The following is a 25099-nucleotide window of genomic DNA, read 5'->3' on the forward strand; positions in this document are numbered from 1 at the left end:
TCCCCTAGAACTTAAAACTACTTAAACCTAAATAACCTAAGGACATCACACACATCTATGCCCGAGGCATAGCGGTCGCGTGGTTCCAGACTGAAGTATCTAGAACCGCTCGGCCACAGCGACCGGCGCCTCCTCTGCTGCCTGCCTGTAGATACTTGTACATATATCGATGGTTCTCCATTTAAAATAACATTCTGCGTTCGCCTTAGCAAGAAATTCTCAATCTAGTCACAAATTTCTGTAGATTCACAATACGATCATACTTTGGTCAGTTGCTGTGGTACTGAGTCAAATTCTTTCTGTAAGGCAAGGAATACTAATAGCACCTAACTATCGTGATTTATGGCTACGAAGATGAATAGTGAGATAATTTCGGGACTGATTTAGGTATGATCGGTATATTCTGTTTGGCATGAAGGACTTCATTCTGTTCGTGATACTTCATTACGTTTGAGCTCAGAATATTTCCTAAGTCTCTACTGTAGTGAATTTCGCCAACTTCAGTCTTGCACTTATCCCAAGTAGAAGTAATCTTTTCGTATACAGATAGCACAATCCTGGTTTGGGAAACTGTTTAAGTGATTCAGCAATTTTATTTCCATTTTTCTCTCTTCCAGATAAAATGGTTTACATTTGGACACTAGCGTACAAGTCTACGGGAATATAGGGTGTGTGGAAGGATGGGGAGGGGCAAGGGAAGGGATGTGGGACTAGTGAGTGCCAGTTGTTTTGTTGAGTGCGGTTCACTATAATAGCACTTCTGTGTGTGTCATTGACGCCACCACCCCAGTTTTCAGAATGGCAACTGTAAGTGACACGGTAGCAAGAGTGGTGGTGCTGGATTCGAGAGGTGTGCACAACAACATTCCAAAAATAACTTTTTTTTTTAAACTTCCTGGCAGATTAAAACCGTGTGCCCGACCGAGACTCGAATTCGGGACCTTTGCCTTTCGCGGGCAAGTGCTCTACCATCTGAGCTACCGAAGCACGACTCACGCCCGCTACTCACAGCTTTACTTCTGCCAGTATCCGTCTCCTACCTTCCAAACTTTACAGAAGCTCTCCTGCGAACCTTGCAGATCTCATTCTGGAAACATTTTTTTATTTAACAGCACAGAAGACATGCATTAATAACCGATAATCGAGAGATGAGTCTCCTCTAATAAACCTGCTATCACAATGAATAACAACCCCAAAATGCACAACTACTTAAAACAACAAAAAATAACATCTTTTGAAACTGGCCGACAACTTTTCAAAAATATTAAGCAATGCCAAATCAAGAGCAGAAGTTAGAGAAATAGCCTGACATCTACATTCCCTAAAAACAATAGCACTACAGAATACTTCCAGAATTCCAAGCTATCATTTACAGCAATACAAAATACTTCCACATAGTCTGAATTTCAAGCTATCATTTACAGCAAATATACACTCCTGGAAATTGAAATAAGAACACCGTGAATTCATTGTCCCAGGAAGGGGAAACTTTATTGACACATTCCTGGGATCAGATACATCACAAGATCACACTGACAGAACCACAGGCACATAGACACAGGCAACAGAGCATGCACAATGTCGGCACTAGTACAGTGTATATCCACCTTTCGCAGCAATGCAGGCTGCTATTCTCCCATGGAGACGATCGTAGAGATGCTGGATGTAGTCCTGTGGAACGGCTTGCCATGCCATTTCCACCTGGCGCCTCAGTTGGACCAGCGTTCGTGCTGGACGTGCAGAGCGCGTGAGACGACGCTTCATCCAGTCCCAAACATGCTCAATGGGGGACAGATCCGGAGATCTTGCTGGCCAGGGTAGTTGACTTACACCTTCTAGAGCACGTTGGGTGGCACGGGATACATGCGGACGTGCATTGTCCTGTTGGAACCGCAAGTTCCCTTGCCGGTCTGGGAATGGTAGAACGATGGGTTCGATGACGGTTTGGATGTACCGTGCACTATTCAGTGTCCCCTCGACGATCACCAGAGGTGTACGGCCAGTGTAGGAGATCGCTCCCCACACCATGATGCCGGGTGTTGGCCCTGTGTGCCTCGGTCGTATGCAGTCCTGATTGTGGCGCTCACCTGCACGGCGCCAAACACGCATACGACCATCATTGGCACCAAGGCAGAAGCGACTCTCATCGCTGAAGACGACACGTCTCCATTTGTCCCTCCATTCACGCCTGTCGCGACACCACTGGAGGCGGGCTGCACGATGTTGGGGCGTGAGCGGAAGACGGCCTAACGGTGTGCGGGACCTTAGCCCAGCTTCATGGAGATGGTTGCGAATGGTCCTCGCCGATACCCCAGGAGCAACAGTGTCCCTAATTTGCTGGGAAGTGGCGGTGCGGTCCCCTACGGCACTGCGTAGGATCCTACGGTCTTGGCGTGCATCCGTGCGTCGCTGCGGTCCGGTCCCAGGTCGACGAGCACGTGCACCTTCCGCCGACCACTGGCGACAACATCGATGTACTGTGGAGACCTCACGCCCCACGTGTTGAGCAATTCGGCGGTACGTCCACCCGGCCTCCCGCATGCCCACTATACGCCCTAGCTCAAAGTCCGTCAACTGCACATACGGTTCACGTCCACGCTGTCGCGGCATGCTACCAGTGTTAATGACTGCGATGGAGCTCCGTATGCCACGACAAACTGGCTGACACTGACGACGGCGGTGCACAAATGCTGCGCAGCTAGCGCCATTCGACGGCCAACACCGCCGTTCCTGGTGTGTGATCATTGCTTGTACAGCCCTCTCGCAGTGTCCGGAGCAAGTATGGTGGGTCTGACACACCGGTGTCAATGTGTTCTTTTTTCCATTTCCAGGAGTGTACTTCAAATCGGAGCAGTCGTGACAGAACACTAGTTTGAATAAGAGAGGCCAGTAAAATACACAAATGAACCTTCAAACCAAATGAACCAATGAAAATGAGCGTTAAAAGTAAGTGATAATCGTGTTTGAACCCATCAACAGTTACTAGTCACTTATTTTGTCAATAATACGAGGTCTGGTCAAGAAAGACTGAGACTGATTTTTTCCCTTGAGTACCACGAGTATTTGATAAGAGCGAGTTTTTAAGTATAACGTCCATAGGCAGCAGCACTCTCGTAGCAGTGGGTTAATAGTAATGCTGTGTTTTGTAGAGGATCTTCAGGTTTCGCTTACCAAGTAATGGAGGTGACGAGGGAGCAGCAGTGTGGTGCAATAAAATTCTGTTTTCGTTTAAACCATACAGCCAATGAATCTTTAAAAAAGCTGCCACAAGCTTATGGTGAATATTCACTACCTCGTACATCAGTGTTCAGGTGGTACGAGGACTTCAAAGAAGGCCAAATTATGTGCGTTAAGCAAGGTGGGCCTGGTGTTGCGGCTTCAGCTGTGATTGAAGTCGACGTCAAAACAGCAGCTGTGACTGTCAGTGAGGAACGGTGGTTAACCCATATGACCCGTGTTTGTAGTCAGTGGGTGCCACGTTTATTGACTCGCGCACTAAAGTCTATGTGAATGCGTCTCTTTGCTGATGGAGGGGACGCATTTCTGGAGTCGATCATTACCACTGATGAGTCATGGCTGCATCACTGTGATCCTAAAGGGAAACCAACCAGCACAGTGTGGAAATCGCCAGGTTCTCCAACACCCAACAAGGCGAAAGTTATTCCATCTGCAAGGAAAGTGAAGGTGGTCAAATTTTTTGACTATCGTGGAATGATTTACGAGCATACTGTTCTACCATCGCACTACTGTTACACTTCAGTTCTTTCATTCCTTCCTCTTTCACACATTTTAGTCCCATAATGAAGGGGAGGTTTCAGGAATGTGAAACGAGGCAAGTTACACATCTACAAGCCATATAAACAACACAAGAATGAACAATTTATCAGTTGGCTACATATGAGGTTGACGAGTATAACTCAGTCTATTGCCCTCCGTCGCAGTTATTCCGTTAAAGTTTGGTATGACGCTATCAGCTGAAACAGTTTCCTTCTCGCACTGTCGTAACATCAGCAGTCATCTTCCTCAGTCAAGCGGTTACCTACTAGCACGGATTAACCATATCGTTTGTTTAAATGACTTATTGTTATGTACTGCCACCGTGGTAACAATGAACTCAACTTTCGTGTCGACGACTTCGAGTTTTTCGGAGTGTTTTCTTTTTTTGAATATTTTGCAAACTACAGAGATGGTTACTAAAATTACAACTGTACAAGGGATGGCAAATAGAAAAATAGTACTTATTAATTGTAGCAATGTTGTAGGAAAACCACAACATTAATTTTGTCTGTGATTTGGAGGTGTGCAGGGTGCGAAATTTAGTACACGGAGCTGACACTTCTGGTAGCAATGGCGGCACTAACTGCGCCGAGCATCTGTAGAATTTATCTTTGAGGACGGATATGGGTTCACCAGTCGATGTTGCTTCATCACCATGCAGAGTTCACCTTGTACAGATAGTTGCAGTGAGCGAGAGTATTGGAGTAAGTGCTGGCCAGGGTAGGATTCAAACACGTTCTGTGCCACTGTAGGTCATTAAAGTATGGGCGCCGGCCGTAGTGGCCGTGCGGTTCTAGGCGCTGCAGTCTGGAACCGCGAGACCGCTGCGGTCGCAGGTTCGAATCCTGCCTCGGGCATGGATGTGTGTGATGTCCTTAGGTTAGTTATGTCAAACTAGTTCTAAGTTCTAGGGGAATAATGACCTCAAAAGTTGAGTCCCATAGTGCTCAGAGCCATTTGAACAATTTTTTTAAAAGTACGGGCAACATGTGGTGTTGTGTTACATGTGGTGTTGTGTTATCTTGCTGAAAGGTAGTGTCATGGAGTCCCCAAAGAAAGGGAACAGCCAACGGTCTTAACAGGCTAGAAATGTAGCCCCTGCTGTTCGAACTACTGGCTATGCGAACCAGAGCTGATTGTGCCGTATATGAAATGGCAAGCTATACCATCACGCCAGATGATGGACTCATTTGATGAGGATTCCGTTGCCAAAGTTCGTTTTACCGTAGCCACAACGTGTGGATACATTCGTTATGATGCTGTACACAGAACGGTGGCTCATCTAAGAAGACGGCGTGGTCCTACTCCAGCGCTCAGTGTTGCCTCTGGGCGAACCACTAATGGATTTTAATTTCGTGATTCAACGGCCTGGTGCGAGTCCTTCAGTTGGACGTCACTTTAGCGACTTGTTTGTCACTGCCTGTCTGTGTGCCTCTATAAGTGCAAATGTCGTGTGGCTAGGGCCTCCCATCGGGTAGACCGTTTGCCGGGTGCAAGTATTTCGATTTGACGCCACTTCGGTGACTTGCGCGTTGATGGGGATGAAATGATGATGATTAGGACAACACAACACCCAGACCCAGAGGGGAGAAAATGTCCGACCCAGCCGGGAATCGAACCTGGGCGCTGACCACTCAGCTACCGGGGGCAGACGCCTCTACAACTGCTGGGCAGAGGGAGCCGCAGCGGTAACGGCCATGCTGATAGTCCCTGGTGTTCCAGACGTCACCACAACGTCCTATTGGACACCTGCACTTTTCTTGCTGCAGAGGTGGCCATTTCTTGACTCACGTTCAGGACGTCGCTGAACAATCCTGCGCGGCAGGCCGAACACTATGCTAGTCGTGTCGGTTGCTAGGGCCGAGTGGTGGAGGGCCGAGATTCTGCGTGACGCTCTGAAAAAAACGGTTCAAATGGCTCTGAGCACTACGGGACTTAACATCTATGGTCATCAGTCCCTAGAACTTAGAACTACGTAAACCTAACTAATCTAAGGACGTCACACAACACCCAGTCACCACGAGGCAGAGAAAATCCCTGACCCCGGCGGGAAACGAACCCGGGAACCCAGGCGTGGGAAGCGAGAACTCTACCGCACGACCACGAGCTGCGGACTGACGCTCTGAACCTCTGGATTTCATGTACGCTAGAAATTTGTAGGACATCGACCAATGAGAACTGTAATGTCACAGAACGGTAAACAGCAGTCTTGATTGGCTGTAGTCATTCCGCTGTCAGCTTTCTCAATCCGACATGTCTCTTCCTTCTTCGCGAGGAATCTTCTCACAAACAAACAACATTCAAACGCGATTTTTGATTGAGAAAGCCGCTGAAAAATCTTTTCTTATATGTGTAAAGTAGCTGGTGTTAGTCCAGATTACACTGTGTGGTTGTAATGAACCACCGGGTGGTTATAATCAAAGCGCAGCCACTCACGGAGGTCCAATGTGGACTGTAGTTATCGTATGGCAGTGAAACTTGGTAGAGCATATATTAATACCACCAACTTTCAAATCGCGGAATGATCACCATTCAAAGATGAGGTAAATTAGATCTCGTACTGAGGCGTTCAGACAGTCGTTTTTCCCTCGTGCGATCCGTGAGTGGAACAGAGGGTGGGAATATGTGTTTGGCGCGAATTGTGCCCTTCGCCACACACCGCTTGGTGGCTAACGGAGTATATATGGAGATGTAGATATTCTAATGGGTTAATGCGGAACCTATTTACGCTGAAAAAATTAATTCCAATTTTGGTCACCAGACGTAGATATGGCGCTGTACACGGCTTATACGACGGTATGACATCCACGCTGTGATCTGACAAGGCATAACGTGAGTGAACAGTACAGCTGTCGAGAAGAGAGAGCGTGTTTTACGTGAACGGCAGCAATTTCATTCCTACGCTGAGAGAGTATCGTCAACAGAAAGGTCTGATGAGAGGCCCGATCTCGTTAAATTGTTTACATAAATTTATAATGAAATTCGGAAACACAGGTGAGCTTGCGTGGCAACAGTAAGAGGAAGGCTTTCATCCCGCTGTCCCGGTGGAAGTTATTGACGGTGTTCCTATGGCTGTAACTGACCCTGCAGTACGTGCCCCAGGTCATGCTAGTGGTCGCGCAGTTCCACGAGAATTGTGTATCCCATGGTCAACAGCAGAGAAAGTTTTGAGGTCTGTTTTACATTGGCACCCGTACAAGAACCAGACAGTGCAGCAACTGGAACTTGATGATCCACAGCAACGTTCTAAATTAGCTCTTCGGTTTCTAGCATTGGATCGAGGCTGACGAAATGTGGCCAGGCTATATTCTATAGAGTGATGAGGCACTTTTGCATTATAGGGTGCAGCGAATACGCAGAACTGCTGAATTTGTGGCACTCTTAAACCGCGTGTTGTGCATTAAGAGGCATTGCACTCACCGTATATGACTGTATAGTGTGGGCTCATAAGAACCTTTATTCTCGATCCGAAACAATGCACTCGGTGGGCCTGTCAGGTGAGCTGCGATGTCTACCTACTATCGAGACCTCCTTTCCATGCAAGATGGGACAACACCTCGTGTCGCTCGCCCAGTGAAAGACCTGCTTAATGTACCCTGACACGAAAGTGTTATCTCCAGATGTTTCCCATGTGCATGGTCTGAAAGATAACTTGATCTGAATATATGTGACTTTTGGTTCTTTGGATATCTAAAAGAACGCGATTACCTAGGACACTTTCGGTCTTTGCATGATCTAAGGGACAGTATACGACAATAGTTGTTCAGATTCCACCACAACTGCCGCGAACAAATGTTGATCATCTCATTTTACGTATGCAGGGTCTCGTCAACGTTTCGGGTGCTCATACTGAAGCAACTGTGTAAGGGGCGGTTAATAATAAAATGAACATTGTGCCTTTCTCATTTGTTGGACCTTGCCTGCCCTCTTCCCGTTCCTAATACGTTATAAGAGGAAACACGTAAGTATTTCTTGCATTCACAGCGCCGGATTTGCAACTGGTCCCCAAAACTGGAACTAATTATTTCCCAGAGTACATCTGTTCCGCATAAACGCATTATAATACGAGTATCTACCAAGTATCGTTGTCATTCGATTATTACAGCTAACACTGGACCTCTGAGTGTAGCTGCACTTAAATTCTGATCACCCAGTATTAATCATTTACATATGCAAGCTTGTAGGAAAATTCATACCAATTTGATGTGTGTTGCAAGTCGCACTCATAAGGTTGCAATTTTGGCAGCCAACATTGTAATTAAAATTGCGAGAGAGTCCTGAAAAGTAATGCCTCCAAATGTTTTATGTGAAAACACTTGCAGCTTTTTAACTACGTCTTCATTCCTGATGCTATATATTTGTAGCTCTTTGGTACTAGGGAGTTTCGAATTGTAGCAGTAGCACGGCGATGTGTAACGTAATTACGTCGCTGTGCGAGAAACAATGTGCTGTAACCTAGTTCCAGATTCGAAGAGTTTGTCGAAAGATGGAATGTCCTCTCCTTCAGCATGACAATGCCAGAACACACACGAGCACTGCGACATCTGCAACAATCCGACGCCTTTGCTTCTCGGTCAACAATCATCAGGCCGCCGACTTGGCCCCCTCCGATTTTCATCTGTCTCCAAAACTTAAAGCACGACTTGACCTTGATAGTGATTATCAAGCAGAGGCGACGATGTGGTTCCGTCAACAAAGAGGAATATTTTACAATGACGGTATCAACAAACTGTTCTCTCGTTGGGAGAAATGTGTTCGTCAGCAGGGTGACTATGGCGAGATACAATACTTAGTTATAAGACTCAAGATGTAGAATGATAATTGCGTTTATTTTGTTTAAAAAGCTTTAAGAGTTTTCATGTTACTCTTCAGCACGCCGTCGTAAAATGTATTTTAGCACTGTAAAATGCTGAACAGCTGAAGAGGTCAGCGATGAAACGCGCTCGTCGCTTCTGATTGCAAAACGAGATAGCGCGCCGTATCGCTGGCGATTTCCGACCTCCTTGATCACTGTAAGCGCCAGCTGCTGCCGGCTGGAGCTATTTCTCTCGCCTCGGCTAAATCCGGCCGGTCATCGCATAGACGCCGCGAAACACACGACGACCAGCATCCGCCGAGACCATAAATTCCTCTCAGGGGCTCCTGCGTAATACTGCCTTTCCGTATGTGTCATCTGTTTTCCTTACTGATACATAGACACATTCTCAGGGACGTTGTTGTAATGTCGGATGCGTGAGAGAATTATCTTTTCAAACATATGATTGGTTCAAACAAATCTTTTTCATTTCGATCCAAGACTTGTCGATCACCGTATGAAATAGTGAGCAAGGAGGGTAAGTTTGTGTGCAAAACAAGCGTAACACGGAAATGTGAGATGACCATCGTAAACTGAAGGTTTCACTCGAAGGAATTCCACCTAATGTCAGGCATAGGACAAAGCTGTCTTTACAAGTGTATACAGCACATCTATATTCTAACAGTTATGAAGTGCGCGTCCCATTGTACCACGTATAAAGGTTCCTTCCTGTTTCATTGGTGTATGGAGCACGGGAAGAATGATTGCTCCTCTTTACAATCTTTAAAAAATCATTTCTTTTTTGCTTAAATGTTTCTCTGGAATGTTCACTTCATTGTAGTGCTCACCCCAAGTTCGCCAGAAATTCCGTTGTCGAGCTACAAGACGATTAATGAGAAACTGTCCTTGAAGACCGTTCAGAGAAGGAAGAAAGTAGTCTACATCGCGGTCAGTGCGTCAGCATGGAATATAAACGACGGCGTAACAGGCATTATACAAATTATGAACGTGATCACACTTGACATGGGACCACCTGTTTCAAGTTCTGCATAAAAGCCGACGAAAAGCGTATCGAGCGAGCGGACCAGTGAATGATAGAAGCTGCCAAAGAGGCCCACATCAGCATGGCTACGAAAGGTGATTGGATACGACCACATTTTTGATCTGGAAGGATTGCTGTACGTTCCAATGACTGTTGACTAGAGGTATGTTTAACTTAATTTCAGAAAATGGTACCCAAAACTTTAAACGCGTTTTTCTCGCAAGCGTATTTTACAGAAAACTTAAATTAACAACGGTGTTACGGTTCGATGCACGCTTTCGTTTCGATGTTTTGCACGGAAAAAATGACCTTTTTATCAACAAGTCACCATTTTGATACAACTTAATGTTTTAAAATTTACCTATGTGTATGATAGCAAATACATTGACGTGAATAAAATCACAACACCAAGCAGGAGCTGTGCGACCTAAACGAAAGTTGGTAGGGGAGTTCCTCTGAAACGGTGTGTGGCGGAGGGCACTGTACGTGCCATTGTCGTTACCTCCCTTTCCTGTTCCAGTCGCATATGGTTCGCGGGAAGAACGACTGCCGGAAAGCCTCAGTGCGCGCTCGAATCTCTCTAATTTTACATTCGTGATCTCCTCGGGAGGTATAAGTAGTGGGAAGCAATATGTTCGATACCTCATACAGAAACGCACCCTCTCGTAACCTAGAGAGCAAGCTACACCGCGATGCAAAGCACCTCTCTTGATGAGTCGGCCACTTGAGTTTGCTAAACATCTCCGTAACGCTATCACGCTTACCAAATAGCCCTGTGACGAAACGTGCTGCTCTTCTTTGGATCTTCTCTATCTCCTCTGTCAACCCGACCTGGTACGGATCCCACATTGATGAGCAATACTCAAGCATAGGTCGCACGAGTGTGCCACCTCCTTTGTTGATGGACTACATTTTCTAAGGACTCTCTCAATGAATCTCAACCTGGCACCCGCCTTACCCCCTTTGCTTGAAATACACGCTGTAATGGTGGTGAGCGTAAATTACCTTTGAGACTGGACGTGGTGATTTGATGTTAGTCGAGAATGCCTTTAAGACGACAAAGACGGCATCATCATCACCTCACTGAGTTTCAACGAGATCGTGTAATAGAGCTGCGACAGGCTTGATATTCTTCGGCGAAATTGCAGAAAGACTTTCCAGAAATGTAGCCACTGTTCATGACTGCTGGCTGAGGTGGTCACGTGGATGTACGGTCGCGAGAGGAGGAGGCTCTGGAAGGGCAAGTGGCACTACCGTAAGTGAAGATCGTCATTTTCGACTTATGGTTCTGGCGCAGCAATTTGAGCAGCAGTTGTCACGAAAGTGACACAACCAACTGCTACAAATCGGTTACTTGAAGGACAGCTCCGAGCCAGACGCCCTATAGCCCGCATTCCACTGACGCCAAACCACAGCCATTTGCGACTTCAGTGGTGTCAAGCGAGAGCTCATTGGAGAGCAGCGTGGAGGTCTGTTGTGTTTTATGATGAAAGCTGGGTCTTCCTCGGTTCCAGTGATGGTCGTATGTTGGTTAGGAGGAGGGCAGCTGAGGGCCTCCAACCAACTCGTCTGCGTGCTAGACTCATTGGACCCACATCTCAAACTGGTGATTCGACTTGTGCTGCCATTCATGAACAGCATTCCAGATGGTGTTTTCCAACAGTATAACGCTCGCCCACATACCGCTTTTGTAACCCAACATGCTTTACGGAGTGTCGACATGTTGCCCTGGTCTGATCGATCAGCAGATCTGCCTGGAGTCGAGCACGTATGGGACATCAACTGATAACTCCAGGGTCACCCCCAACCAGCATTAATAGATCCTGACCAATTGCAGTAAGCATGGAACTCTAACTCACAAACTGACATCCGGCACCTGCACCACATAATGCATGCATGTTTGCATGCTTGCATTCAACATTATGACGGTTGCACTGGTTATTAATGATCCATCAATTTATATTAGCAATGGTTTATCTCGCACTCACATTGACCTGTGATCTTGTAACATTAATCAGTGAAATATGTTTCATAGAAAAATGTATTTCCAAAATTTCAGTACCGTACATTAATTATTTTTTGGTGCTGCGATTTTTATTCGGTCTATTTATATTTAAAATGTCCTATAGAAATTATTGTTAAGGTCCAATATAAGGGCCTTGAAAATTTCCGCCTATGACCAAGGAGTCCTTAAACATGATGCAGCGGTTACAGGGAGCATCCAACATGGACATAAGAATGATTTCTCTAAGATAAAAGTATAAGGAATAAAACTGTATTATCAGATTTAGCATATTTCACTTGAAAAAAATTACCAAAATCACTTATTTTTCATGAGTTCAAAAAGAAGTACCCCATTAAATGCTTTTGTGCGCGCTGTAACTAGTATCATCTTGTCTTCGCGATCGCTGCGGTAGTGTTATGTAGAGGATTGCAATGCTGGCCTAGATCCATCACGTAGGTTTTGGAAACTTTGTAAATGGGCCTTTTCGGGACAGTTTGCGCTATCCTGAAGCATCATCGGCACTTCGTCATGGGTCAAACAAACCGGTGACAATGTTGTCCTTGTTTGTCTATGTCCATGTCCAGTAATCCTTATTACCTCTCCTTGATATGGATCCACGCCCATGAACAATGAGTGTTTTGTTGTTGGTGGATGGATGACGTCTATCACTCAGCACCTGGCGGTTCAGGTGCTTCAGCACTCCTGTGGCGATCTCCCTAGAGTATTTTGTTAGCAGTCTCCTTTGTAAACAAACTGCACGTTCCGGGTTTACTACCCTTGACCGAAGTCTACCGTCCGTTTTAACTACGATTGAGCCCATACGGTCAGTCCATTTAATGTCCCTACAAACAGTAACTAACACTTTGCTATATATACGATTTGACTACTTCCAACCGTGCTTCTCTAATATTGTATTCGTTTGATACGCTTCCAGCTCGTGAAATAAATTATACAATTTAGCTTATGAGCCATAAGTCTTAACAATGATTTTACTTCACTTCAACAAAACCTGTACTAAAACCCCTTGAGAAACTGGGAGTTGATTCAAGATATGTTAGTACACATAATAAAGCCCGCCCGGTTCGCCGTGCGATCTAACGCTTTCCGGGCGGAAAGGAGCGCCTGTTCCCCGGCACGAATCCGCCCGGCGGATTTGTATCGAGGTCCGGTGCACCGGATAGTTTTTAGGCGGTTTTCCATCAGACTCGGCGAATGCGGGCCGGTTCCCCTTATTCCGCCTCAGTTACACTGACGGCTATTTCTGCGCAAACACGTTCTCCACGTACGTGTATACCACCATTACTCTACCAAGCAAACATAGGGGTGACACTCGTCTGGTGTGACACGTTCCCTGGGTTGGGGGGGGGGGGGGGGGAATCCACCGGGGACCGAACCGTACAATAAACCTGGGTTCGGTGTGGGGCGGCGGAGGGGAGAAGTGGACTGCGGTAGTCGTCGTGGAATTGTGGACCACTACGACTGCGGCGGGGACGGAACCTCTCCGTCGCTTCTGGGTCCACGGTTAACATACAATACAATACACATAATAATATTCACTGAAGTGACAAAAATCGTGGGATATCTCCTAATGTCGTGTCGGCCCTCCTTCTGCCTGGCGTAGTGCAGCAACCCGACGTGGCATGAATTCAACAAGTCACTGGACCGCCGCCGCAGAAATATCGAGCAATGCTGCCTCTATATCCGGTTGGATTTTCTTGCTCGAACTGACTTCTCGTTTACATCCCATAAACGTCCGATGGAATTCATGTCGGGCGATCTGGAGTCATTCGCTCGAATCGTCCAGAATGTTCTTCAAACCAGTCATGAGCAACTGTGGGCATCTGACATGACGTGTTATCATCCATGAAAATTTCATCGTTGTCTGGGAACGTGAAGGCCATGAATGGTTGCATATGGTCTCTAAGCAGCCGAACATAAACATTTCCAAAGTACCCATTCCATTCCATGCAAACGCAGCACAATGGAGCCAATACCAACTTGTACAATGCATTGTTGACTACTCGGGCTTCGTGGAGTCTGTGCCAGCGTCGAACCCTACCATCAGTTCTTACCAAATCAAATCGGGACTCATGTGACCAAGCCACAGCTTTCTAGTTATCTAGGGTCCAGGCGATATAGTCGCGAGCCTAGGAGAAGTGCTGCGTGCCATCCCGTGCTGCTAGCAAAGGCATTCGTGTGGCTCGTCTGCTGCCATAGCCCATTAACGCCCAATTTCGGCACACTGTCCTAGCGGACACGTTCGTCGTACGTCCCACATTGATTTCTGTGTTTATTTCAGGTAGTGTTGCGTGTCTGTTAGCAGCGACAATTCTACACAAACGCCGCTTCTCTCGGTCATTAAGTGAAGGCCGTTGCCCACTGCTTTGTCCTTGGTGAGAGGTAATGCCTGAAATTTGGTATTCTCGGCACATTCTTTACACTATGGACCACAGAATATTGAGTTCCCCAACGATTTCCGAAATGGAATGTTCTATTCGTCTAGTTCCAATTACAGTTCCGCGTCCAAAGTCTGTTACTTCCCGTCGTGCGATCACAATTACGTCGAAAACTCTTTCACAGAATCACCTGAGTATAAATGATAGTCCCGCCAATGCACTGTCCTTTTATACTTTGTGTAAGCAATACAACCATCATCTGCACAAGTGGATGTCGCTATCCCACGACCTTTGTCACCTTAGTGTATACTTCATCAGGTGAGTGAGAAATTCAGGGTTGAAAAACAAGTCACCAAAACTATTCTCAGGAGGCGTAGAGGAAGTTTTCAGATTGTGGAAATGGGAGCAATAAGAAAATGAAAGGAAAGAAGATTAGGGGATTAAAGTACAATTCACATCAAGGTTATTAGAGACGGAGCACAAACTCGATGTGTTTCAAGGGTGTGGACGGAAATCGGCCGTGCCCTTTCAAAACAAACAACCTGGCATTTGCCTGAGGCGATTTAGGGAAATTATAAAATAACTAAATCAGGATGGCTGGAGCCGGATTTAAGCCGTAGTCTTCCCAAATGTGAGGCAAGCGTGTTAGCCACTGCTCCAGCTCATTCAGTGGGAAAGATAAGAAAGAGCGCATATCAACGAAACATGTTTGTGCCACCTTAGTTTTGCTGATTACATTGTGCAGCTGGTGTTTAGTGCAGACAAACCTGAATGACGAATGGAAGAAGTCAGTAACATTATTTCGAAAGTTGGCCTTGAAAATCAATTACAGTAAAGCTAAAATAAAGTAAAATATACTAAAATTAACACAAATAAGCAACGAAGTAATAGTCTAGACATGGTTCATAACGTTCTGCATTTAGAGCAGCTGAAGACATCGGCGGGAAAGGATGGAAAAGAAACAAACAGAAAAGCTTCTTAGAAAGCTTTCGAAAGAAAAGAGAGGACATGTTTTTCAAAACTTATATTCCGATGTACCTGAAACGAAAGTTTACAGTCAGTGAATGTAACAAATTCTGACTTGCAGAGTGAGATGCGGGCTATAATGCGAAACCCATAGAAGCACTGGGGATTACTCAATGAGGGGAGCTGCGTGATTAAAATTACAAGGAAAGGCAGTAAAACAAAATGTCTCATGGAATGGACTGGAGTGGTTTCCTCAGTTGTGATTCTAATGAAGATAAATTGTGGGCAGGCAGGACATACAGTCTGACAAATGGATCGTAGACGAATCAAGAATGTTCCTTTTTGGGATTGCATCAGAAGAGCTCAGAGAGACAACCAACTGCAAGATGAGTATATGGCATTTTAAAATATACACGAGTAACATGAATTCATGTAGCTGTAGTTATTTAATGTGAAGAGTCGGAGGTGGACGACGTCTGCAGTGGCAGGTGGAGCTACGCTGGTTGTAAGAAGGGCCTTCAACTCTCCACCCAGGGCATGGTTGCAGCGATGTGGTGAATAGGTACAAGGTGAATGACTCATGATCCCCTATAAAAGCAGTAGTTCTATATATTCGTTTATTTCTTGTCAGAACATATCAATCAAGCAAGTGCTTGAAACCTTCCCGTCTAATATTGGATGTACGTTTGCTTGCTGACTGAACGCTGCGTCTCTTAAAATCTTTTAACTGCTGCTCTGTCAAGACTACCTGCTGATTATTACGACGAAACATAAAATGTGTTGTCGCCGTGGCCCTCAGTCGTTACCTGAAATTATTAAGACTGATTCTTACCTTTAATTATTTATACTGGATCGCCATCTGACTGCTACAGCAAACTGTGGAATGAATATACTTACTTCTCTTTAACATAATTATAAGCTGCTGGTGGAGTTTCATAATACTTTGTGACTGGAATTCTTTAAGTTGAAGTTAATTTAGATTTGATAAAAGCTGAAGCTCAGTTTAGACTTTTCTTTTAAGATAACAATAAATTCCGTAAAGCATTTACGTGAATGATTTTGGGATAGAAAATTCTTAATGCATTTAATCTGGTAGAAGTTAACTATATTCTGAGAACGATCTTGACAAACAATTACAAGGGGTATAGTTCTTTACAAAAATTCTTAAAAAGTAGCGTTGCGCTACATACCTAATTTTCCATCAAAATTACATAACTATATTCTGAGAACGATCTTGACAAACAATTACAAGGGGCATATTTCTTTACAAAAATTCTTAAAAACTAGCATTGCGCTACATATAGCGAGTGGCTGGCGAGCACACCGCTTCTTTCAAAGTGTTAATTCATACCTCGCTTACAGCGACCTCCTCTCATGTCTCGCTAGCTACGACTGCCTCGTCTCACATCTTACTCGCAACTGCTCGCTTCCAACGCTCAATGCTACAAAAGTGCGGTCTCGCCGCCAACAATGGTTTTTGGTGCAGACAATCCCTGCTACCATTACAGATGTATTACTGCGCGCTGTTTCCCGCTCTTTCTCAAAATGTATCTATGCGCGGTTTCCCGCTCTTTCTCAATAATACACAATGCAATTTAATTAACAAAACAATTTAAATAAGAAACAGTTCAGATAATTACATGCTAAAACAGTTTAAATACGCCTATTACATAATTACATGCTATATGGCAGTCAACGCACCCAAAGCGCCGACTGCTGTTCGGTCTGTGAAGCACGCTTGTATCAGCAAGCGGCCGCTTGTCACAGCCCGCATGTGGCGGCCCCTCGCCCAGCAAGCGGCGAGATTACGTGGTCAGCGTTTCAGCGATATAGCGACAATTCAGCTCCGCGGCAGTCGGTCAGTCCCCAATTACGACAAAACTCCGCACAATCCGTCATGTTAAGCTGGACAGCTACGCCACTCAGTGCGGGATGCGCCAAGGCGCGCAAATCGAACCATGCGAGATGCTTTTAATAGCTTCCATAGCGAAACTCTAATTTCGAAACTTGACAGAAAATCCAAAGAAATTCTGGTCGTATGTAAAGTACACCAGTGACAAGACACAAATGGTTCAAGTTGCGCTAAGCACTAAGGGACTTAACATCTGAGGTCATCAGTCCCCTAGACTTAGAACTACTTAAACCTAACTAACCTAAGGACATCACACACATCCATGCCCGAGGCAGGATTCGAACCTGCGACCGTAGCAACAGTGCAGTTCCGGACTGAAGCGGCTAGAACCGCTCGGCCACAGCGACAAGACACAATGAAAATCTTCAGTGCGCCGTACCAATGGTAATATTACCGATGACAACTCCACAAAAGCAAAGTTAATAAATCCGGTTTTCCGAAATTACTTCGCCAAAGAAGACGAAGTAAATGTTGCGGAATTGTAATGAGAACAAAAATGGTTCAAATAGCTCTGAGCACTATGGGACTTAACTTCAGAGGGCATCAGTCGCCTAGAACTTAAAACTACTTATACCAAACTAACCTAAGGACATCACACACATCCATGCCCGAGGCAGGATTCGAACCTGCGACCGTAGCGGTCGCGCGGTTCCAGACTGTAGCGCCTAGAACCGCTCGGCCACTACGGCCGGCGTAATGATAACAGTTGTCAACATTAGTTACTTAGAAGTAGACGTCCTCGGTGTAGCGAAACAGCTTAAATCACTTAATAAAAAGACGTGTTCAGGTACATATAGTATACGAATTAGGTTCCTTTTATAGTATGCTGATGCAATAGCCCCATAATTAGCAATCACATACAACCTCTCGCTCGACAAAAGAATTGAAAGTTGCACAGGTCACAACAATTCTCAAGACACGAAATAGGAGTAAACCGATTATTTCCAGACCTATATTACTGACGTCGATTTGTAATAGGAGTTTGGAAAATATAATGTGTTCGAACATTATGAATTACCTCGAAGAAAACGATCTTTTGACATACAGTCAACATGGCACAGAAAATATTATTCTTGTGAAATACTATGGTCTACTAGCTCTTTAGTCACACAATGTAATGAGAGCTATTGACAGTGAATCTAAAATTAATGCCAGGTTGTTTTTTTTTCTATTTCCAGAAGGCTATTGACACCGATTCCTCTCAATCCTTCTAGTCAAATTGTGTGCTTACGGAGTATCGCTTTAGTTGTGCGACTGGGCTCGTGATTTCCTGCCATAGACGTCACAATAGGTAACAACAGACGGAAAATCATCGTGTAAAGCAGAAGTGTGTCTGGCGTTCCCCAGGGGAGTGTTACAGGTCTTCTGCTGTTCCTGACTCATACAAACGAAATCTAAGCACCTCCTTAAATTGTTTGCAGATGATGCTGTCATTTACTGTCTCGTAAAGAATATCAGAATCAACTGCAAAATGAGTTAGCGCGATATCTGTACGATGAAAACAATGGTAAATATCTTTGAATAAGGAAACGTGTGAGGTCATCCACATGAGTTCGAAAAGTAATCCCTTAAATTTCCGGTACACGACAAATCACAGAGTTCGGTTAACTATCTGAGAATTACATTTATGAGCAACCTAAATTGGGAATTGCAAACTAAAGACAGCGTATTTTTTTTAATGAAACATCAGGTTTTCTACGCTTGTCCATCCTCTGCTATTTCTGTCCGATGTCCTTACCAGATAAGGTTGATGGGAGACATCGAAAAAAATTGAAAGAAGGGCCGCTCGCTTTGCATTAATGCGGAATACTGGAAGAGTGCCACGGATATGAGACGCAACTCGAGGTGGCAATCATTAAAACAATGGCATTTTTCGTTGTGGCGAGATCTTTTCACGAAATTTGAATCACCAATTTTCTCGTCTGGTCGCAAAAATATTTTACTGTCGCCGTCCTACATAGATATGCTTAAGGTAATAAAATAAGCGGAATTAGAGCTCGTATATAAAGAATTAAGTGTTCATTTTTACCACATGCTATTGGAAAGTGGAACGGTAGAGAAATAGTCTGAAGGTGGTATGAAGAACTCGCTGCCAGGCACTTAGGTGTCAGCTGCAGAGCAGTCATGTAGGTGCAGATAATGCGCCTCGCTGCGGGCGGCAGCACCAATGCTTGCAGCCAAAGAGTTGGTCTTCACAGGACGACGGCAGCCGCGCTGCCAAGTGACCCGTACACGAACTGCGGACCCCCAACGTAGGCGGCCTGCAGTGGCTGAAAGTCAACCAGTAAGTGGCGTGCCAGCTGGTCACAGTTCTGACAGAACTCGACAGAAACTGAGCTTAATATTGGGTTTGCACCCAGCAACGAATTTCCAAAATATAAACGCTTCATCCGATTTTGTCGATCGTCATGTCTTTAGAAAGCTATTAGTGTAAACCTAAATTGGTATGAATTACAGGCATGTAATTTGAATAGTACATGAGTATTTTTTTGGTCATCAGTCTACTGACTGGTTTGATGCGGCCCGATACGAATTCCTTTCCTGTGCCAACCTCTTCATCTCAGAGTAGCACTTGCAACCTACGTCCTCAATTATTTGCTTGACGTATTCCAATCTCTGTCTTCCTCTACAGTTTTTGCCCTCTACAGCTCCCTCTAATACCATGGAAGTCATTCCCTCATGTCTTAGCAGATGTCCTATCATCCTGTCCCTTCTCCTTATCAGTGTTTTCCACATATTCCTTTCCTCTCCGATTCTGAGTAGAACCTCCTCATTCCTTACCTTATCAGTCCACCTAATTTTTAACGTTCGTCTATAGCACCACATCTCAAATGCTTCGATTCTCTTCTGTTCCGGTTTTCCCACAGTCCATGTTTCACTACCATACAATGCTGTACTCCAGACGTACATCCTCAGAAATTTCTTCCTCAAATTAATGCCGGTATTTGATATTAGTAGACTTCTCTTGGCCAGAAATGCCTTTTTTGTCATAGCGAGTCTGCTTTTGATGTCCTCCTTGCTCCGTCCGTCATTGGTTATTTTACTGCCTATGTAGCAGAATTCCTTAACTTCATTGACTTCGTGACCATCAATCCTGATGTTAAGTTTCTCGCTGTTTTCATTTCTACTACTTCTCATTACCTTCGTCTTTCTCCGATTTACTCTCAAACCGTACTGTGTACTCACTAGACAGTTCATTCCGTTCAGCAGATCATTTAACTCTTCTTCACTTTCACTCAGGATAGCAATGTCATCAGCGAATCGTATCATTGATATCCTTTCACCTTGTATTTTAATTCCACTCCTGAACCTTTCTTTTATTTCCATCATTGTTTCCTCGATGTACAGATTGAAGAGCAGGGGCGAAAGGCTACAGCCTTGTCTTACTCCCTTCTTAATACGAGCACTTCGTTCTTGATCGTCCACTCTTATTATTCCCTCTTGGTTGTTGTACATATTGTATATGACCCGTCTCTCCCTATAGCTTACCCCTACTTTTTTCAGAATCTTGAACAGCTTGCACCATTTTATATTGTCGAACGCTTTTTCCTGGTCGACAAATCCTATGAACGTGTCTTGATTTTTCTTTAGCCTTGCTTCCATTATTAGCCGTAACGTCAGAATTGCCTCTCTCGTGCCTTTACTTTTCCTAAAGCCAAACTGGTCGTCACCTAGCGCATTCTCAATTTTCTTTTCCATTCTTCTGTATATTATTCTTGTAAGCAGCTTCGATGCATGAGCTATAAGCTGATTGTGCGATAATTCTCGCACTTGTCAGCTCTTGCCGTCTTCGGAATTGTGTGGATGATGCTTTTCCGAAAGTCAGATGGTATGTCGCCAGACTCATATATTCTACACACCAACGTGAACATGAGTTATTGGAGGTCAAAGTGGCCGATTACTATCGATCGCGTCAGGCCATAAGTGCTCCACAGTTACACGATAAAACGGTAGCAGCACGCTAGTAAATATATTTATTCATCTATGTCTTTGTTTATATCAGATATATACTAGTCATGAAGAAATTGGCTAAATATTTACTGTGTTATAGAAAGCTCAGAGACATTAGTCTCCTGGCCTATTTTTTTGCTTCTTTTCTTTTGATATATGTTTACTTAATTGTTTATGTATTTAATAATGTGTGGTCCAGCCGTAGGAATATAAATTTAATTTCAAGTATTTAAATGTAAATCCAGTATTTCGAATATGTTTCATTATGATTGTGTGACTGTGCGTTGGCACGGAGACATGGCGCGAGCGCTCTAGCCAGTCACAGCCCTCGTGAATGGGGAGACTGGATGGAAGCGAGTTTCCGGAGAGGACACAGGGGTAGTCCAGGGAGTACGGCACGGGACACGGGAGTGAGTGCTGGACGCGGACAGTATTGCGCTACTGATGCACAGTCGGCGGAAAGACTTGGACAGTGGAGCAGATAGATATTGCACTTGTGTTTTGCAGAAATATGCCGCATTCCCAAAAGCACTTCTACTATCGTACTCATCATTTAAAGTCGTTAAGATAGTACCTTCAGATTTTATTTAACTGCAAGCTTTCATTTATAAATTTATATGTCACATTCATAGTTCGCAATTGTCGACTGATAGAAACCTTCGACCATGTATTCTTATCGTATACTGTAGACTCAGCAGTAATCGGCCTGTAATGCGATAACTACGTATCCCAGCCCCTAGACAACGAAACCAGCCAAAACTTATAATATTGCAACTCTGAGTCGGAGGGTGCGCAGTTATTTGAAAGCCCGCATAGGGCACATGCTTGTTGTATTTTACTCATTTTACATTGAGTGCTTGTTTCATATCAAGAAATAGGTGTAAAACATTTGGCAGCTCACACTGCAGTCAGTGATGGTGGAAGGTAAAGCATGGTGAAATGGTTGCGTTTGCGGTATTTCTCTTCAAAGAAACCAACCGTCCTCTGGATTGTTTGGTGGCACCATTGAGATCGTTTCCAAGTTCATCACTGTTTCCTGTTTCATATAGGCCGCCGTCATATATTGAAGCTGGTCTTTGACAAGCCTCATACGAGCTCATACACTGAAGAACGAAAGAAACTGGTACACCTGCCTAATATCGTGTAAGGACCCCGTGAGCTAGCGGACGTGTCGCAACACGACGTGGCATGGACTCGACTAATGTCTGAAGTAGTGCTGCAGGGAACTGGCACTTCGAGTACAAAGGGGTGGAGATCTCTTCTGCACAGCTCGTTGCAAGGCATCCCAGATATGCTCAATAATTTTCATGTCTCGGGAGTTCGGTAGCCAGCGGAAGTGTTTAAACTCCGAAGAGTGTTCCTGGAGCTACTCTGTAGCAATTATGGACTTGTGGGATGTTGCATTGTCATACTGGAATTATCCAAATCCGTCGGAATGCACAATGGACATGAATGGATGCAGGTGATCAGACAGGATGCTTACGTATGTGTCATCTGTCAGAGTCGTATCTAGACATATCAGGGGTCCCATATCACTCCACCTGCACACTCTCCATAATAGAGCCTCCACCAGCTTGAACAGTCCCACAACGATGATGTTTCGTTGAATGGCTCACACTTCTTGATGGCCCAGCACTGAAATCGGCAGCTATCTGCAGGTGGGTCGCACTTCTGTCACGTTAAACGATTCTCTTCAGTCGTCGTTGGTTCCTTTCTTGCAGGATCTTTTTCCGGCTGTAGCGATGTCGGGATTTGATGTTCTGCCGGATCACTGATATTCACGATACGTTTGTGAAATGGTTGCAAGGCAAAATCCCTACTTCATCGCTACCTCGAATATGCTGTGTCCCAGCAAATTTACTTGCTTCTTGATAACCTGCCATTATAGCACACTTGCTTCTTGATAACCTGCCATTATAGCAGCAGTAACCGATCTGTGTCTGTCGACACTTGTTGTCTTACATAGGCATTGTCGACCGCAGCGCCGTTTTCTGCCTGTTTACATATCTCTCTATTTGAATACGCATTCCTAAACCAGTTTCTTTGGCGCTTCAGTGTATAATTGTACGACACATAGTTCAGGATATATGACCTCATAAGCACTGAGTTAGCTGAAAAACAGCTCATGAGGAACGTGTACCAACTGCCTGATCTGATATCCAACAAATCTGGTTTCAGTACTGACAAAGAGCACTTTTGCTACAATTTCGATGTCCGTGCGTTCATGCTCCACTGCTTGCTGATAATAAGTCTAAGTTTGTTCAGAAAGAAATGCATCAGTTTTTTGGTGTGTCAGCAGTAACCAGTAAACCCACTGTTTCTATAAAGAAAAGAACTCACATATATGAAACAGCTTCAAACTTTTGATTACTTTACAATTTATTTAAGGTCTTAAATATTTGACTTTAAGCATGCAACAGCCGAAAAGTTTAGCAAATGTTTGAAAATGTGTTTAAAGTTTGTTTGAAGTCGCTAAGTGCTCTCACTATCAAACACAGTAAAAGTGTTGTCGGATAATACGCGCTCCGTCTTAAGCAAAAGCTAGCTTTTCACGCTTCTCAATGTTTATGAGGTGATATCTCCTGAATTATGTGTCGTAAAATTGTGTAATCATGCAGGTACATGTAGATACTGTCTGCAAAATGTGTTTCGAGCAGGGTTAGTGATAAAAAAATTAAAATACGGTGCCTGATGCCGAACTTTTACTGCACGAATAGCAAAAATGTAGTAAGAGAGAAACTTTTTTCCTCTCATCTTTTTGCGGACGGTATCTGAGAGAAAAAGTAAGACTAGTCTGAAGAACATTGTGAGTAATCCGAGCGAATGATTTGTACACCCAGATCGCCTGACATGAATACCATCGAACATTTATGGGACACAATCGAGAGTTCAGTTCGTGCACAAAATCCTGCGCTGGAAACACTTTCGCAGTTATGGACGGCTATAGAGGCAGCATGGTTCAATGTTTTCTGCGGGGACTTCCAACGACTTGTTGAGTCCACTCCACGTAGAGTTGCTGTACAATGCCGACCGAAGGGAGGTCCGACACGCTGGCAGGAGCTGTCGCACGACTTCTGTCACCTCAGTGTGGCCTGGGTATTTGTGCGCCCTGAGTTGGCTGCCTCAATACAAACACACAGCTTAACCCTTAACATAAGATTATACCCCATAATAAGTAGGTCGTAATGACAATTTAAATTTTTCAGTTCGGTCACTGATTATACGAAATATTAAAAATTAAGTTTTGTTACCCTTGGAAGTCGTTAGATAGGCAACCTGCAACTGCAACCTGATTACCATGCCCCGAGTTAGTCGCTTAGTAATGTAGATGGTTGTTATAAGGATATTCTTTACCTATTGTGCTTTGTTAAGCGGATTTTGTACAACGAATTCATTTGAAGACGAATTTATAATATCTAAAGTTTGTGGAGCAAATTTGGTCATTACGATCGGTTCATTTATTGCAACCAGTGGCCTACAATGCAGTAAATTTAAATACAGCATTTGTGAAAGATTACATGTGACATCTACAGAAATTAATTAAAGAGCTCTTACTTCACCTGTTGCACACTTGTGATCAAGTGTCCGGACACATGGCTGAAAATGACTTACAAGTTCGTGGCGCCCTCAATCGGTAATGCTGGAATTCAATATAGAGTTGACCCACCCATAGCCTTGATGACAGCTTCCACTCTCGCACGCATACGTCCAATCAGGTTTTGAAAGGTTTCTTGGGGAGTGGCAGCCCATTCCCCACGGAGTGCTGCACTGAGGAGAGGTTTCGACGTCAGTCGTTGAGATCTGGAACGGCGTTCGAGAACATCCTACAGGTATTCTATGGGATTCAGATCAGGGCTCTGTGCAGGTCAGTCCATTACAGGGATGTTATTGTAGTGTAACTACACCGGCACAGACTGTGCATTACGAACAGATGATGCACGTGTTGAAAGATGCAGTCGCCATCCTCGAATTCCTCTTCAACAGTGGAAAGTATGAAGGTGCTTAAAACATCAATGTTGGCCTGTGCTGTGGAAGTGCCACGCAAAACAGCAAGTGGTGCAAGCCGTTCCATGAAAAACACGACCACACCGTAACACCACAGCCTCCGAATTTTACTGTTGGCACTACACACGTTGGCAGATGACGTTCACCGGGCATTAGCCATACCCACACCCTGCCATCCGATCGCCACACTGTGTACCGTGATTCGTCACTCCACACAACGTTTTTCCACCGTTCAGTCGTCTAGTGTTTA

The sequence above is a fragment of the Schistocerca gregaria genome, chromosome 2 (genome assembly GCF_023897955.1).
Source record: "Schistocerca gregaria isolate iqSchGreg1 chromosome 2, iqSchGreg1.2, whole genome shotgun sequence".
Classification (NCBI taxonomy): Eukaryota; Metazoa; Arthropoda; class Insecta; order Orthoptera; family Acrididae; genus Schistocerca; species Schistocerca gregaria.